Source organism: Notothenia rossii (genome assembly GCF_949606895.1).
Source record: "Notothenia rossii genome assembly, chromosome: 12".
Taxonomy (NCBI): domain Eukaryota; kingdom Metazoa; phylum Chordata; class Actinopteri; order Perciformes; family Nototheniidae; genus Notothenia; species Notothenia rossii.
Window position 1 is genome coordinate 18,881,398 of NC_136911.1, and position 13,236 is coordinate 18,894,633.

Genomic DNA, 13,236 nt, shown 5'->3' on the forward strand with positions numbered 1-13,236 from the left:
AAAAAATCTGCCACTTCCTTACAGAGCCCCTCCTCCAAAACACAGGAACGCGCATATGACCAATGAGGGCACGAGATAAGTTTGTGCACAGATGGAAGGCTGACAGGCAGGTCGGCCATCCAGTTACTTTAGCCGGGCCGTTATTTGATTGGTCGTGCTTTTTACAGTACTACGGCTTCCACAGATGAATTTCTTTGATGGATTTTTTGTCAAAGCACTTCAGATATTCATTGCTATCGGGATGTTAAGAGCATTCCATGGAATATAACAACAAGTGTATCTCAAGCCAGTTTCTGAAACATACCTACCCCACCTTTAATTTCCTTTGATTGTTCTATACAATTGTTTACAATCAGCCATCAATGAGACCAAATGGAACAATTAAAGTGAGATGCGGTGTCAGGTGTATTGTTATCTCTGTGTACTGAAAATATAGGTCTTCACATTCCCTTCTGTATCGTTCTCCTAAAGTATTTCTTCAGGGTTTTGCTCAGCAGTCACATTGTATTAACCTGTTAAGCCCCAAGGTCCCCCCCTGGGCTTTTTTTTCAGGACACTGTGTCTCAGGGGATCTTAATATTTAAGAACCTATTAATGTGGTATACCAGATTAACGGAAATAATCTCAGCTAACTGACGATATAAACCATTTTTACCAAAACAAAACACAAGTCTCATAAGAAGCATCTAAATGACCCCTGAGCGAAAAATGCTAACGGACATTGGCACAGAACTCAAGATAAAAGTACCCTTATTACTTATCGTAGCTGCACATACAAGATCTCCGATTAAAGCTGAGGTTCCACAGATTATTTAAGTATATTGTATCATCACTGAGTGATCCGAACATGCGACAGGGGAAGCAAAGACAGACATCACAACACGTACCTTTACGTAGCTTCTAGGGAGATCGTCTCACCGTAGCTGTTAATCTGATAAAAAGACGTGTTCAATGGCATTAAAACGAGAAAAAACGCGGCTGAATCGGTTAATCCATAGGTTGATAAAGTTCCTGGGCAATAATTGGAATAATTTATAATCCATAATTCAATTTTTATGTAAAAATCGCAGAGCAAAAGTTAGCTGCTAATGGTAGCCACCAGAGTGGCTGCTGCTTCCGGTCTTGGCTATGCGGCAGTATAATACACACACATGACCAAATAAGGACTATGTGGGAGTTCCCCTCGATTCCATTGGCTCTGACGGTTAGAAAGAGATGTCAAGTGTCAAAATCCAGCAGGGGGAGCCAGAGATATGAAAAATCCACCCAAATGGCCCCAGAAAAGTTTTTTTATCTAAATCTGTCTAAAAATGTCAAATATCACTTGTTTTGCATCAATCTTGATACAGGGTATTTATTATATGTTGTATTTTGGATTCCTAAAGCTTTTAGTCTACTAACCCATCAGCCAAGGTTAGTTTTCACTATAAGTACAAAATATTTTGGACGGACACTATAATTGCAAAACTATAATTTACTGTTTTTTACCATGTTCAATCTGAATTTTCTTTAAAATAAAAAAACATCTATATTGAATCTGACTCTTCTACATCCAACTGACAGGTTTATCATTACTTTGAGAAAAAAGATTATTAATTTAACCCTTTTAGAATGGAAGATATGGTAATTTGTTCTGGGAATGTCATTTTCGAGCCTGAAACCTGAAAAACAGGCTCGGGGTTTAACAGGAGTAGCCATCATGCCCTTTGATACCTTCATTTGTCCAGTCTCTGTTTGCTCATGTTATTAAAGCAAGCAACCGTTGTTAATATAAACCAATTATTACTTTGATTTATTTGTTAAATGTATTTCGAAAAAGTATTTGTCTGTGAAGCTGCTTTTTCGCTTATATTCTTTTTTTGATTAATAACATAACATTTAACATATATATTCTTTGTTTTAAGCAAAAGTGGACAACATGGACCCTCTATAGATAAGTGAAATCCAATGAACAACCACATTCCCTTAAATTAATGCTATACAGACAATGTGTTCGTATAATCCTGCTTTATGATTTCACAATTGCACTCTTAAGTTTAACAAATCATATTTAACTGAAAACAAAATTATTTGCTCAGCTCAACTGCTTTTGCATTATCATCAGATAACAGACAAAAGAGGAGAGGAACATTGAACAATGTAGTTTTTGTTCAATTGATTAATAACACTTGCAGCCCAATTTGTATTTCAACCAAAAAAGGCATTCGGAGAGCACAGAGACTCACCAAGGTCGTATGAATAACTCAAAAGTGATGTGCAGATAAGCTCCAAAGTGTAATGGGTTCCTCCTTGGCCCATGCTTCCACCTTTGACCGAGTTTTATGAACATTTGGCCGGATACATTTTGGAAGCCTTCCCGACAAGCAGACCAACAAATCAACAACCCTAACCAACAACATAACCTCCTTGAACATATCACCTTGCCTGAAAAACGTATTTTATACAAGCAGACTCAATGTCGTAGTCTCCTTTTCAGAGGTAAACAGTGATACAGTTTAAAAAATGTGAAGGTAAAAAGATGTTCATTTGCAAGCTGCCATGTGACGCAACTATGCCGTTAGTTGTGTAGTCTTATTATTTGTGTATGCCTATTGTATCTACTAGCTTCTAAGAACCCATGTTTACCTGAAAAGCAGGAAAAATAAGGCACGCCATATAAAATAGGCCCTATTTATCCAATTATATATGTTAGTAGTAGCATTATGCTTTTAGGTAACATGTATGAACTAATTCATAATGGTTTACAATTATCAGAAAAGCCTTGATCCTGAAAAGCACCTCCTTTCCTTTCTCTGCCCCAATGTCTCTTTTTGTGCTGTGATTATTCCCCTTCTACCATCTTCATAATGTAATCTAGGGCAAACAATAGGAGGCAGATGTACGACATTGCAACCTTGATCTCTTACCCCGGATCGCACCTCCAACACCCGATTGTATAACATGTGTGAGTTATAAAAAAACGATGAGTCCTTTAGCCCTTCTGGTGGGTTTGGCTCTGGAAACGGGGGCTTTGAGCGGGGAAGGAGATGGAGCAGAGCACACCAGAGGGTTGGCCTGTCAGAACACCAACCCCATCCATGAATCAGACAGGGTGATGGGAAAGGGGAGAATGAGAGAAAAGAGAAGTGGGAGGTAATTGATGGTGTAAAACCGAACGATGGGGTGAGCATAAAACGTGGCTGTCGTGGATCACAGGTGGAGGAAATGAAGTCGTAACACTGCCAGATACTCCCATTTCCATGCATCGTCGTTGAAAAACTCAGTCTAATGCGTTACATTGCTGTTGTCCACCAAAAACCTTGTCAAACTTTATATTTAAATTTCAGAAAATGTCATGCTTCTCTTGGGAATGAGATCAAAAGTTTCTTATTCAGTATCATACACCCATTCAAAATCCATTGGATGAACTCAAAAACCCATGATTGTCAGTCTGATATCAAGGCAAATGTTTCTTAGATATTTGTCAGTGCCTAACAGCAAAATGCAATACATTTTGAGCCAATTCTGTGCACTCTACACTCAACATTGTTTCTGAGGATTTTATGATTCTGGCAGGAAGTTCTAATTTATTTGTTCTAAGACAATATTACTTTGGCAATGTTCAATAACGATGACTGACAAAAACATTATTGTTGCTGAGATGAATGTAAGCAACAAGCACAAGGGCAAACATGACCCTCCTGTGGTTACCTCGGTGTTGTGTGTTTCTATCAGACTCTACACAATCAGATCTAAGAGGGAGTCACATGCAATGATGCCACTGTATTGATTTTAATTATCCCATTACTGAGCCTGGAGGTCTTATAAAAACAGATAAGCTAAAGACCTCCAACTAATTACATACGGAGCGGCATCATGCATTTATTTTGCCGTTGATTGAACTTGCTTCGATTTATGTTAAATAACAGTGTGATTCAAATGCAAAATGTATTGGCTTTGACTGAGAGGAGGAGTGAGAGGGTAAGGAAGGGGGGTTCAGAGAGTGAGGAAGACATGGGTACGTATACATTGAGGCAGATTAATTTGACAATTTATGTACGTTTTGAAACCAGTCGCACAGTGTTAGTTTAAAAAATGTGACTGTGACCATTCTATTTAATGTTTTATAACAGAAAGACTTGGTCAAATGTCCCCCGTCATGAAAACTGTGGTCACTAAAGGTGCCGTTTAATAAAAAAAAATATATATTTGTTGTAATAAGCGGCTGGATATTTGTGTTTTGGCCCTCTGTCCAGATCGAAAATAGCCCTGTGTCGATTGGGGCATGTTGCTAACACTGAATATCATTCAGGAAGAACCACGTGTCATTTCAATTATCTATAAAACCATCACAGAGGAACTCAGCTGTCATTAACCTGTATTCATTTTTTTTATTTGTGTGACAGGATTTCTGTGCGAACACAACCTCTAAATGTAATTTTTTTTTTTTACACAATAACAGCATTTATCAGTTATGGCCAGCTCAGTGTGGACGTAGCCTCAGAAGAGATGCAGGGATGATTGTAGAAAAAAGAAAATATAAAGGAAGAAAGGCTGTTTGAGAGAGGCGAAGAAATAGGAAGTAGCAGAGTGGAAAGGTGAGGGGCGTAAAGCTTGAATGCTTCAGCACCATTGCCACCACAAACAGTGCTGACCCGGAAAGCCTCTGTGTGGTGGAAATCAGCTTTAAGAAACCCTTTTAGAGACCTCCTCAGGGGATTAACACTGTTTGGGGTCACTCTCTCGCTGTGTGTGTGTGTGTGTGTGTGTGTGTGTGTGTGTGTGTGTGTGTGTGTGTGTGTGTGTGTGTGTGTGTGTGTGTGTGTGTGTGTGTGTGTGTGTGTGTGTGTGTGTGTGTGTGTGTGTGTGTGTGTGTGTGTGTGTGTGTGTGTGTGTGTGTGTGTGTGTGTGTGTGTGTGTGTGTGTGTGTGTGTGTGTGTGTGGGGGTGTGTGTGTGTGTGTGTGTGGAGAAGCTAATGTGAAAGCGATAAAGAGCATACAGCGGATTGGTGTGTATGTGTGTGGGAGAGAGGGGAACAGAAAGGGTGTCAGGGAGCGAGAGGAAAGGCTGATTGGCATTTGAGTATTATGTAGAGGCAGAGATGCAAGGGAGGCGGAAATAATTTCATTGGTTGAATTAAACCTCAATGTGTGGGTGCGTGATCCACAGTTTGTCCAAGTTAACTAAAAATCAACAGCAAAAAGGGAGCTCTAGTCTAAACATAAATAAGAAATGTCGTGGCGGAAACATGTTTTTCATTCCCTTTGTGATTCCCCCCCCCCCCCACCCCCCCCCCCCGGCGCTGGACCATTGGAGCAGTCAGAGGTTATAATTGCAATCTACCAGTTGAGAATTTCCAATTTATGACTTTGAGTTGAATGCAGCCTTAGCCAGAAAAACGGTTCTGTTTGGCTGGGAGAAATATTGATTTGATGGATAATTAGTTCTCGTTTATTATAGCTTGGAACTCTTTTTTTGTACGTTTGTACACGATTTATTTCAGTTTTGATAACATTGTACTCACCAAAGTAATTGCTGGGAGCAGTGAAGATGCTATAGCGAGCAATCAGACCATTACACAGCTCAACAATAGTGAGACAACTTATTGGGTGGAGAAAATAGACGTTAACAGCTAAATCATTACCCAAACTGTCCACTCAGAACATCCCTTGCAATTTCCTTACTTCCTGTTTCCAATTTGAACCCTTTTTTCTCTAAAATAAGGCGTTTTTGCAAACATGTCACTCTGCAAACTACTGTTTTGACATCCACATAATTAAGAAATGAGCTAATCTTGATTGTCTGAACAGTCTGGTTTCTTGCCCCTTTGGACTTTGTGTAGCATTGCGTTCCCAAACCTCAGTAATTAATTTTGATGTGGGGGATGTTATCATATCTGATGAAAAACGTTAGCCAAAGCTATGAAAATAAGATCCAAGTTGTAATAAACCATAATTAATTATTGTACTAATAAAATCTGTGAGCGAAGGAGACAGCGAGATAAAGGGAGAAAACTCCTTTGGCTTTCTTTCACAGTTCTTCTTATCAGCGCTTTCCCTAATCACGGGACACGAAATGGACATGGTCTAGTGAAGAGCTAATTATCACTGACAACAAACGTCACATCAAACAGGTATTGTGGGAGATGCAAGAAGGCCTGCCACACTCGGCGGATCCAAACCAATTCTTTTCACCACTCTGGAAGCTAGATTACTTTTGACAGAAAACATACAAATAAAACATTACCAGGGCTTACAGGGAGAGCTCGCAGAGATACCCACCGAGTAAATTATTCATACATTGACTTACTGATGGAATGAAAGCTTCTGTCTTCCCTCTAATCCCAGGAAAAGCTTTCGGTAATAGTGCAGCGCACAAGAGTTTCCTCTCACAGGGCTCTATTCATCAAACTTTCCAATGTATGAAATCAGTGTTTGACAGGCTTCTGAAATCCTGTGGCTCCTGCGTTATTATAGCGTTTAGCCTCAAACAGGCTCTCAATCTAATGACTTCACTGCGATGGTGATTGCTTTGATTTTAATGGGGATGTTCTAGGGGCGCTGCTGCTTCTAATCCAGCTGTCTCCCACCAGTTAGACAAGGGTTGCTCACGGTGAGCTTTTATTCCCGCTCTGGAACCCATCATAGGGTAGCATGGTCGCCCTGTTGAGTTTAGTAATGGGGAAGAGGAGGAAGGAGGGGTGCCTTATGTCACAGAGGGGTGCCTTGTATTTCTCAGTGAAGTCATGGGTAATTGAGAGATCAAATATAGAACCCGTCGATGTGGGGAAAGTCTCATTTGGACAATGTCCTTGGTCTCTGGAGACCAGGTTATGGTACAGTAAAGTACCATTTAGCTTGTCCATCCTTGAAAGACTAAGCCATGACCCCTCTGGGGAAAAAATAAAGACCTGGAAGGACTTACCTGGTGCATATCCGTCTCTGCACACAACTGAAGGATGATATCTGTGGTCAGGTCCACTCTTAAACAATAACTAGACTTCCCAATTATTCTCAACTTTTCATATCATTGTTCTTTTGTAGTTGAAGGTTGTTGGGACCTTACTCCTTCCATCTGTCCACTTTTTATTGTATTTAAATGTTTCTTTCGAAGTGACTTAAACTCGAAAAATAAAGAAATTCTGTTAACCATATTGTTGTTCCAAACAGCAAATAACAGCTGCATGTGTTGCCAATCAGAGACTATCCTTCGCACAATGCAGCCAACAAAAGGTGTCCTTCAAAATGTAGAATGAACCTCCATTGACTTTTTTGTCATTGTCTCTTTACAGGAACTTTGAATGATGAGATCTGAATAAATTATACTAAACAAAGAACGGCTATAACTCAAAAATTAGAACTTCTGCAGATTGTATTCTTCAATTTAAATTGTATTTTGTGACTGAAGGGAGGCAGCTGTACATGTATATACCTGAACAGTAACTGTGGGAGTTTGAATCTGTACTTGGTAAGGACATAAAGCTTGAATTAACTGTAATTTGCCAAAATCCAAGTAAGGCTAAAAAAAATAGCTAATGCATGACTCATTTGAGACATAGTTATATGACTTTGTCAGTGCCTACACTAAAAATGGATTCAGGGTGCCGTTGAGTCTGCCCCTGAAATTAGCTCTAGCTGCAGGTAACAGCTGCCACTGTGACTCATTCTCTGCTCAGTGTGACTTACCACACTAAAGACTACTGATGGATGATAGAAATGATGGATACTCAGAGACTCATATGAATGATGGTGGTCTCTGTCAATTGATGTCTACCATTTTTGTCTCATGACCCCCCCCCAAAAAGCAAAAGGCACGGCTAACCAACACGTCTGTTCCATGTTTGACACTAAATGGTGATTTGTATTTTCCCTTTATAGACATGACTTCACTTGACTAATTATTAAAATAAATCCCTAGAGGCTGCAGGTATTCATTATACTATAAGAGCAGGACATTCATCACAAAGATTTTAAAGTTGATAAGAAATTCATGTTGGAATTGTATTTTTAAGATGCTATCAGTCATCATGTCACACTCCGCAGAAATTATTTATTCATTGTTTTACATTCCCCTACTAGAATCAACATGTTTTTTGACTTTCCGTAAGTTAAATCAGTATGTATTAACGGGCTAAACTTTAAAATACATTTATATACAGCTAGATGGATGGATTTATGTAAAGAGATGAAAGATAAAAAGATAAAAGTAGCCAAAGCGAAGACAAGTATTCAAGACATCATTTTTTTTTGGAGCCTTTACTCCGATAAAACTCAGGATACCGATGGCTATCAATCCAATGAAAAGCGTGCACACACTCACAAACACACCACTCTTTTGGATGATACGTTCCCTCGTGCACTTTTGTGTTGAATCGCACCTGATTTCTGAATCGCCTTTTTCCTTTTTCATATCACCTTTTGTGTGCTAGGCTTTGTGAATATTTCTCCTCTGAACCTCTCAGTACATTTTTGACGGGGGCCTTTTTCTATCTGAACCGATTCCAAAAGAGGGAAATGTAAAGCAATGCATCCATTATTGAGCAACATCCCAACCGGTGAAGCCTCCACGAGCCTGTGTGTCAGTCTCTTTAGTAAGCAGACAACCCCAAAGCATGTTGATTCTGGAGAATGCAATTGACTAGTGCTTGCGGCGTGGATTGTTATGCTTAACAAATGATGCTGAAATGTGCATTTAGAATCACTTATTTAAAGAATGAAGTCGGGGAAAATCTGATTTTAACTAGCCTTCTTGAACTCCCCTACACCTTCGCCTGAGGTTACACGTCATTTATAGCTGAGGTTCAGGCAGGTCATGAAAAATGCTATTTGATGAGAACTCTACACGGTTTCTGACGTTGGAAATGCCAGCCCACAGCTCCCTCTGCATCAATCTTCTTATGATAGGGGATGGTTTAATGATGAATGACAAGGACACGCATGGCTTGGAGGAAGGTGTGTTATAATTTCCATCATTTTAATAAGTGCTTCAGTAGCTTGTGAAACTGCCACACTGTCTTTTACTGTGTTATTGGCCTGCAGTGATCTAAGCGGTCAGCCACCTATTAGGGTGCTTAGTGAAAGAACCGAGTAGCCCATTGTTGCCGAAGAAATATTCTGTGACAGCAACACTGTGTTTGCATCCCGTGTTTTAATGTGTGCGTCTCCTTCCTTAGAAGATTAATTGAAAATAGAATCACCACAATGCTTTCAAGGTTAATACAACACATGTTCAATTAAGTGTGAGGAAATACACAGCTGTACTGTATTTCACAAAGCGCTCGCTGGCAGAAGCCATACTATTTTCCATGCTTCCTAATGATAAGCTTTCTCTCCCCCAGTTATTTGTAATTAAGTTTCTTCTCCGCATTCAGTTAGAAAGATGTCATAGAGGAGAACAGAGGAGGGGGGAGGGTGAGCTGGGGGCTGAAGCCGGCCTATTCCTGAATAAATGTAGAGGGTGAACAGGCTTAGTGAATTTCAAAGTCACCCAGGCGACTTAATAGCTTTCCTAAATGACTCAGCACATTATTTCCAGTTGTAGAGTAGTCCATTACACGGTGCGTTACCACACCCATACAGGGATCGGACTCCCCTCCTTCATGTCCTTCTGGCTCAGGCCTGGCATGTGTTCAACAAACCACTTGAGCCTGAATGCAAAATGAAGACCCTTGGCTATAACTTTAAGGACAGTTCAGTCTTCTTAGTGCTTACCCAGGAGCCCGGAGCCTGTCAGTGACACCCGTGAACCTTCGCACCGCGAGCTCTGAAGGCAAAGGTGATAGCTAAAAGTGTATTGCATTGGCCACGGGCATGCATGCGGATGGAATGAGACAGAAAGAGGGAGATAAATAGAGGAGGAGGGAGCAAGAGAGAGCAATTAGTGGTGCTCTACAGCATAATCCCTGGGAGACAAGGCCCATCAATCATGTTACTAATCCTTTGTTTCTCAATAAAGATAACCATGCTGCAGGGAGTTAACATTTTCTTAATAAGTCATCCCACTATAGTACACCTGAAATGCCAGATTGGCCCAGAATTATCCTTATCCTTTATGTATGACATTGAATTGATAAGAGGGCGCTGAGACCTATCGAAGGAGTTTGGTTTTCTAGTTTTTTATTATTAGTAGAGCTAGCAGAGGTGGCTTATAGGTTAGAGACAGAGGAAGGTGATTGTCAAACGTGAGGTGGGCTCTGACATAAAAGTTAATTGTTTAATAGTACGAGGGTTTCCTGATCTTGCACCTTAATCAGCAAGACAATTTGTGCCTTAAAAAAGGTTAACATTGGTTATTGGTTAGGTTAAGTTTATCAATTGTACTTGGTTTTGGGAAAGACCGTAGTTTTTCTGTTAAAGTAAGACTAAGAACAAGACTGTAAAGCTGCATTCACATGATACATGATCTGCCCTTTGTACGTTGAAAACATCCAGTAGGTTATGTGTTTGTGGTAACTTCCCCTGCTAGCTGTCATCTGATCGGTTCCGAAAGGTCAGCAGAGAATAAGGTCAAGGTTAAAAACATTAAACTTAAAGGTCCCATGTCATGCTTCTCCGGTTATTACCCGTCCCCTTGTGTGTTATGCACGTACGGTCTGCAGAGTCACAAAGCCTCAAAGTACACCATGTAGTGAGTAAAACTCTAACACAGAAAATACCTGTCTCCCCAGAACATCTCGTTGGACATTTCTCTTTTTCTTCCTGGTACTAAGTGACGTAACGATGACCCAAATGGACCCATTGGTTTCGGGCTGGGTTTCGCTGTGTCTCGCTGTCTCACCGAGCCCACGCAGCAACCAGGACACCACACCAGTAAGCCAGCTCACACTGTCCGCTCCTCGCAGCAGCGAGCCTCTCAACGTCCCACCAACACAGCACCCAGACCCCACACAGCATTCTCATCTGTTTGTCATTACTGGTGTCATTTTCTGGTTGCTAACAAATGCCATTGTAACACATACACACTGATGTTCCGCTGTAACGGTGGTGGACTCATCAGAACAGAGTGGGCGAGCTGACCAATCAGAGCATGCTGGGCTCACAGGGAAGGGGGGCAGGAGCTCCAACAAGCCGTGTAGGACAGAGAGTGAATACACATACTACACAAAGACGCTGTATGAGAAACCAATGTGAGTTTGGAAAATTGCACAATATACATCTTTTCTAGTATACCTCAACAATGGAATATGATCAGTAGAAATGGCCATGTCATTGGACCTTTAAGGCGCAGTTCTACGCGACTACTTAAATCTACATATTTGGTGGTCTCTCCATGAGGCTGCATTTAAGTTTAGTGTTGCTTTAAGCTAAATGATAATGTCATGCTAACGATGACAATGCAAACATGCTGATGATGAGGGAAATATTATAATCGTACATAAAGGTCCTGGAAGTTGAAAAAAGTCGGTGGTCGATGGTGTTCTGTGTCACAGTCAGTCTGAGCATAACATTAAGACTCCACAACAAGATGGTAATGTTTTTTTTTTTCCAGGGAAACAGTTGAATAGTGGATTGTGGAATGACTGGTCTGGAGTCAGCAATCCTCTCCTATAAGACATCAAAATGCACTGCACGCCCTGGCTGACGGTAAACCATTATTATCTGTTTTCAAATAGATCATCAAACAAGTTTAGGTTAGATAGAAGATCTAATTGCAAGGTGTAGCTTTAAGGCATATACTCTGGTATTATACAGTAAAGAAGAGTTTGCTCAAATATTCATTATGACAGCCTACAGGCATTGCTTCGAGAATAAACCATCTTTCTGAGCAGCATAAAGAGAGTGCCAGGAGGGAAATAACATATCTGGTGGTTCCTGGACTCACTGCTAATGTTGAATGTTTTCTTTTGGAGTAAAATTTAATTGAGAAGTCCATGAAGGTGACCTTTGTAAAATCAAGTCAGCACCAAATTGAATAAATTCACCGGTGACCTTGAAGGCATCTCTCTGTCTGGTTAACTGTGCTTTCCTCTGTATGATAGCTCTTGCGCAAGATAGACCTATCCATCATGTTCTCTTGTTCACCTTTGTCTCGGAGACAACATTTCGCACCTTGTTTTTCTACTCCCCATTTCTGTTTCATGTCTTTCTATCATCCCTCCTCTCTATCATTTCAGCGGTCTCCCGGAGAAGTCAGCCATGGTTATGTCTGTGTGGATGTGGCTCTGTGCTGTCATGGATGCTTCAAGGTCAAGAGTGCTTAGCTGGATATTAAAGAGACAGATGGGTGTAGAGACCGAGTGGGATGGCAACGCAATGCAATTATAACCCGTGCCCACTGTCCGCCGCACACACAGCGCGAGGGAGAGAGAGAGTGAGAAAGTGGGTGAGAAATAGATAGAACAGAGATCACTGCTATCTCTGAAAACTCCATGGAGACAATCTAATATCAGCATGAGCGTAAGTCCACAACAGTTAGAGCATACACGCACTAGTGTACAAACAAACGCTCGTGCACACACATGGCACAGAGATTGTCTGATAGGAATTGTAATGGCTCATTAAAGCACCAAAGTGATCCTGTGGATGGTTCCAGGAGGAGGAAAGCAGAGTGAATGATTGATACAGTGATACAGACTGTGCTCCCTCCACCAGCCCATTAGGGGTGATTTAGAGGGACTGTGGAGTGCAACTGGAATAGAAAAGAGGCTCCTGTCTTTACATGTTTGATTCCAACAGACTGATTGTGAGAGCACAACAAAATGACTATGTTGTTCACCATCATAAGATGATGTTCATAATGGAGTTTAGGAGAGCGTGATTGCGCAGGTAACAGCCGGGGACATAATAGGTGGTGCAATTTGGGGACGTGCAGCTCTCAGTATGTCTGCTTAATTGTATCTAAGTTTGAGTTATGAGTGTCACGGGGTCATCATCAGTGTTGGTGACAAACCGGGATGGAGTGAAATAGGAAAATGGCTTGGAAGAAAGTGTTGCCTGAAGGAACAGTGCGTGATCAAGGCCGGGTGTAATTCGCCCAGATTGGATGTTATTCAGACCCACTGATGGTCATGCAGTGCGCCTGGTTTCATTATGTTCACATGAGATGTTTCAGTTACAATAGGCATCCACTACTTCTTTTACATGCAGTACTCATATGATTTCAGCCCTCAAAAGCAAATTAGCCCTAATACATTTGTGGAGAGTTAATAACGTTGGTCAGTTTAATAAGTAAAGGATTACTCTGCCAGGTGTCTGGTACTTTAAGACGCTCACAATCCACTCGCCATTTCGACTTGGATTTCAGGTGCTCAACATTAG

General features: G+C 40.9%; 1 protein-coding gene across 1 annotated transcript in view; it reads left to right on the forward strand.

Moving 5' to 3' along the window:
* LOC307026123 (cadherin-6-like) overlaps nt 1-13,236 on the forward strand; it is a 572,233-nt gene that overhangs the window by 421,137 nt on the left and 137,860 nt on the right. The gene's annotated exons all lie outside the window — the stretch shown is intronic.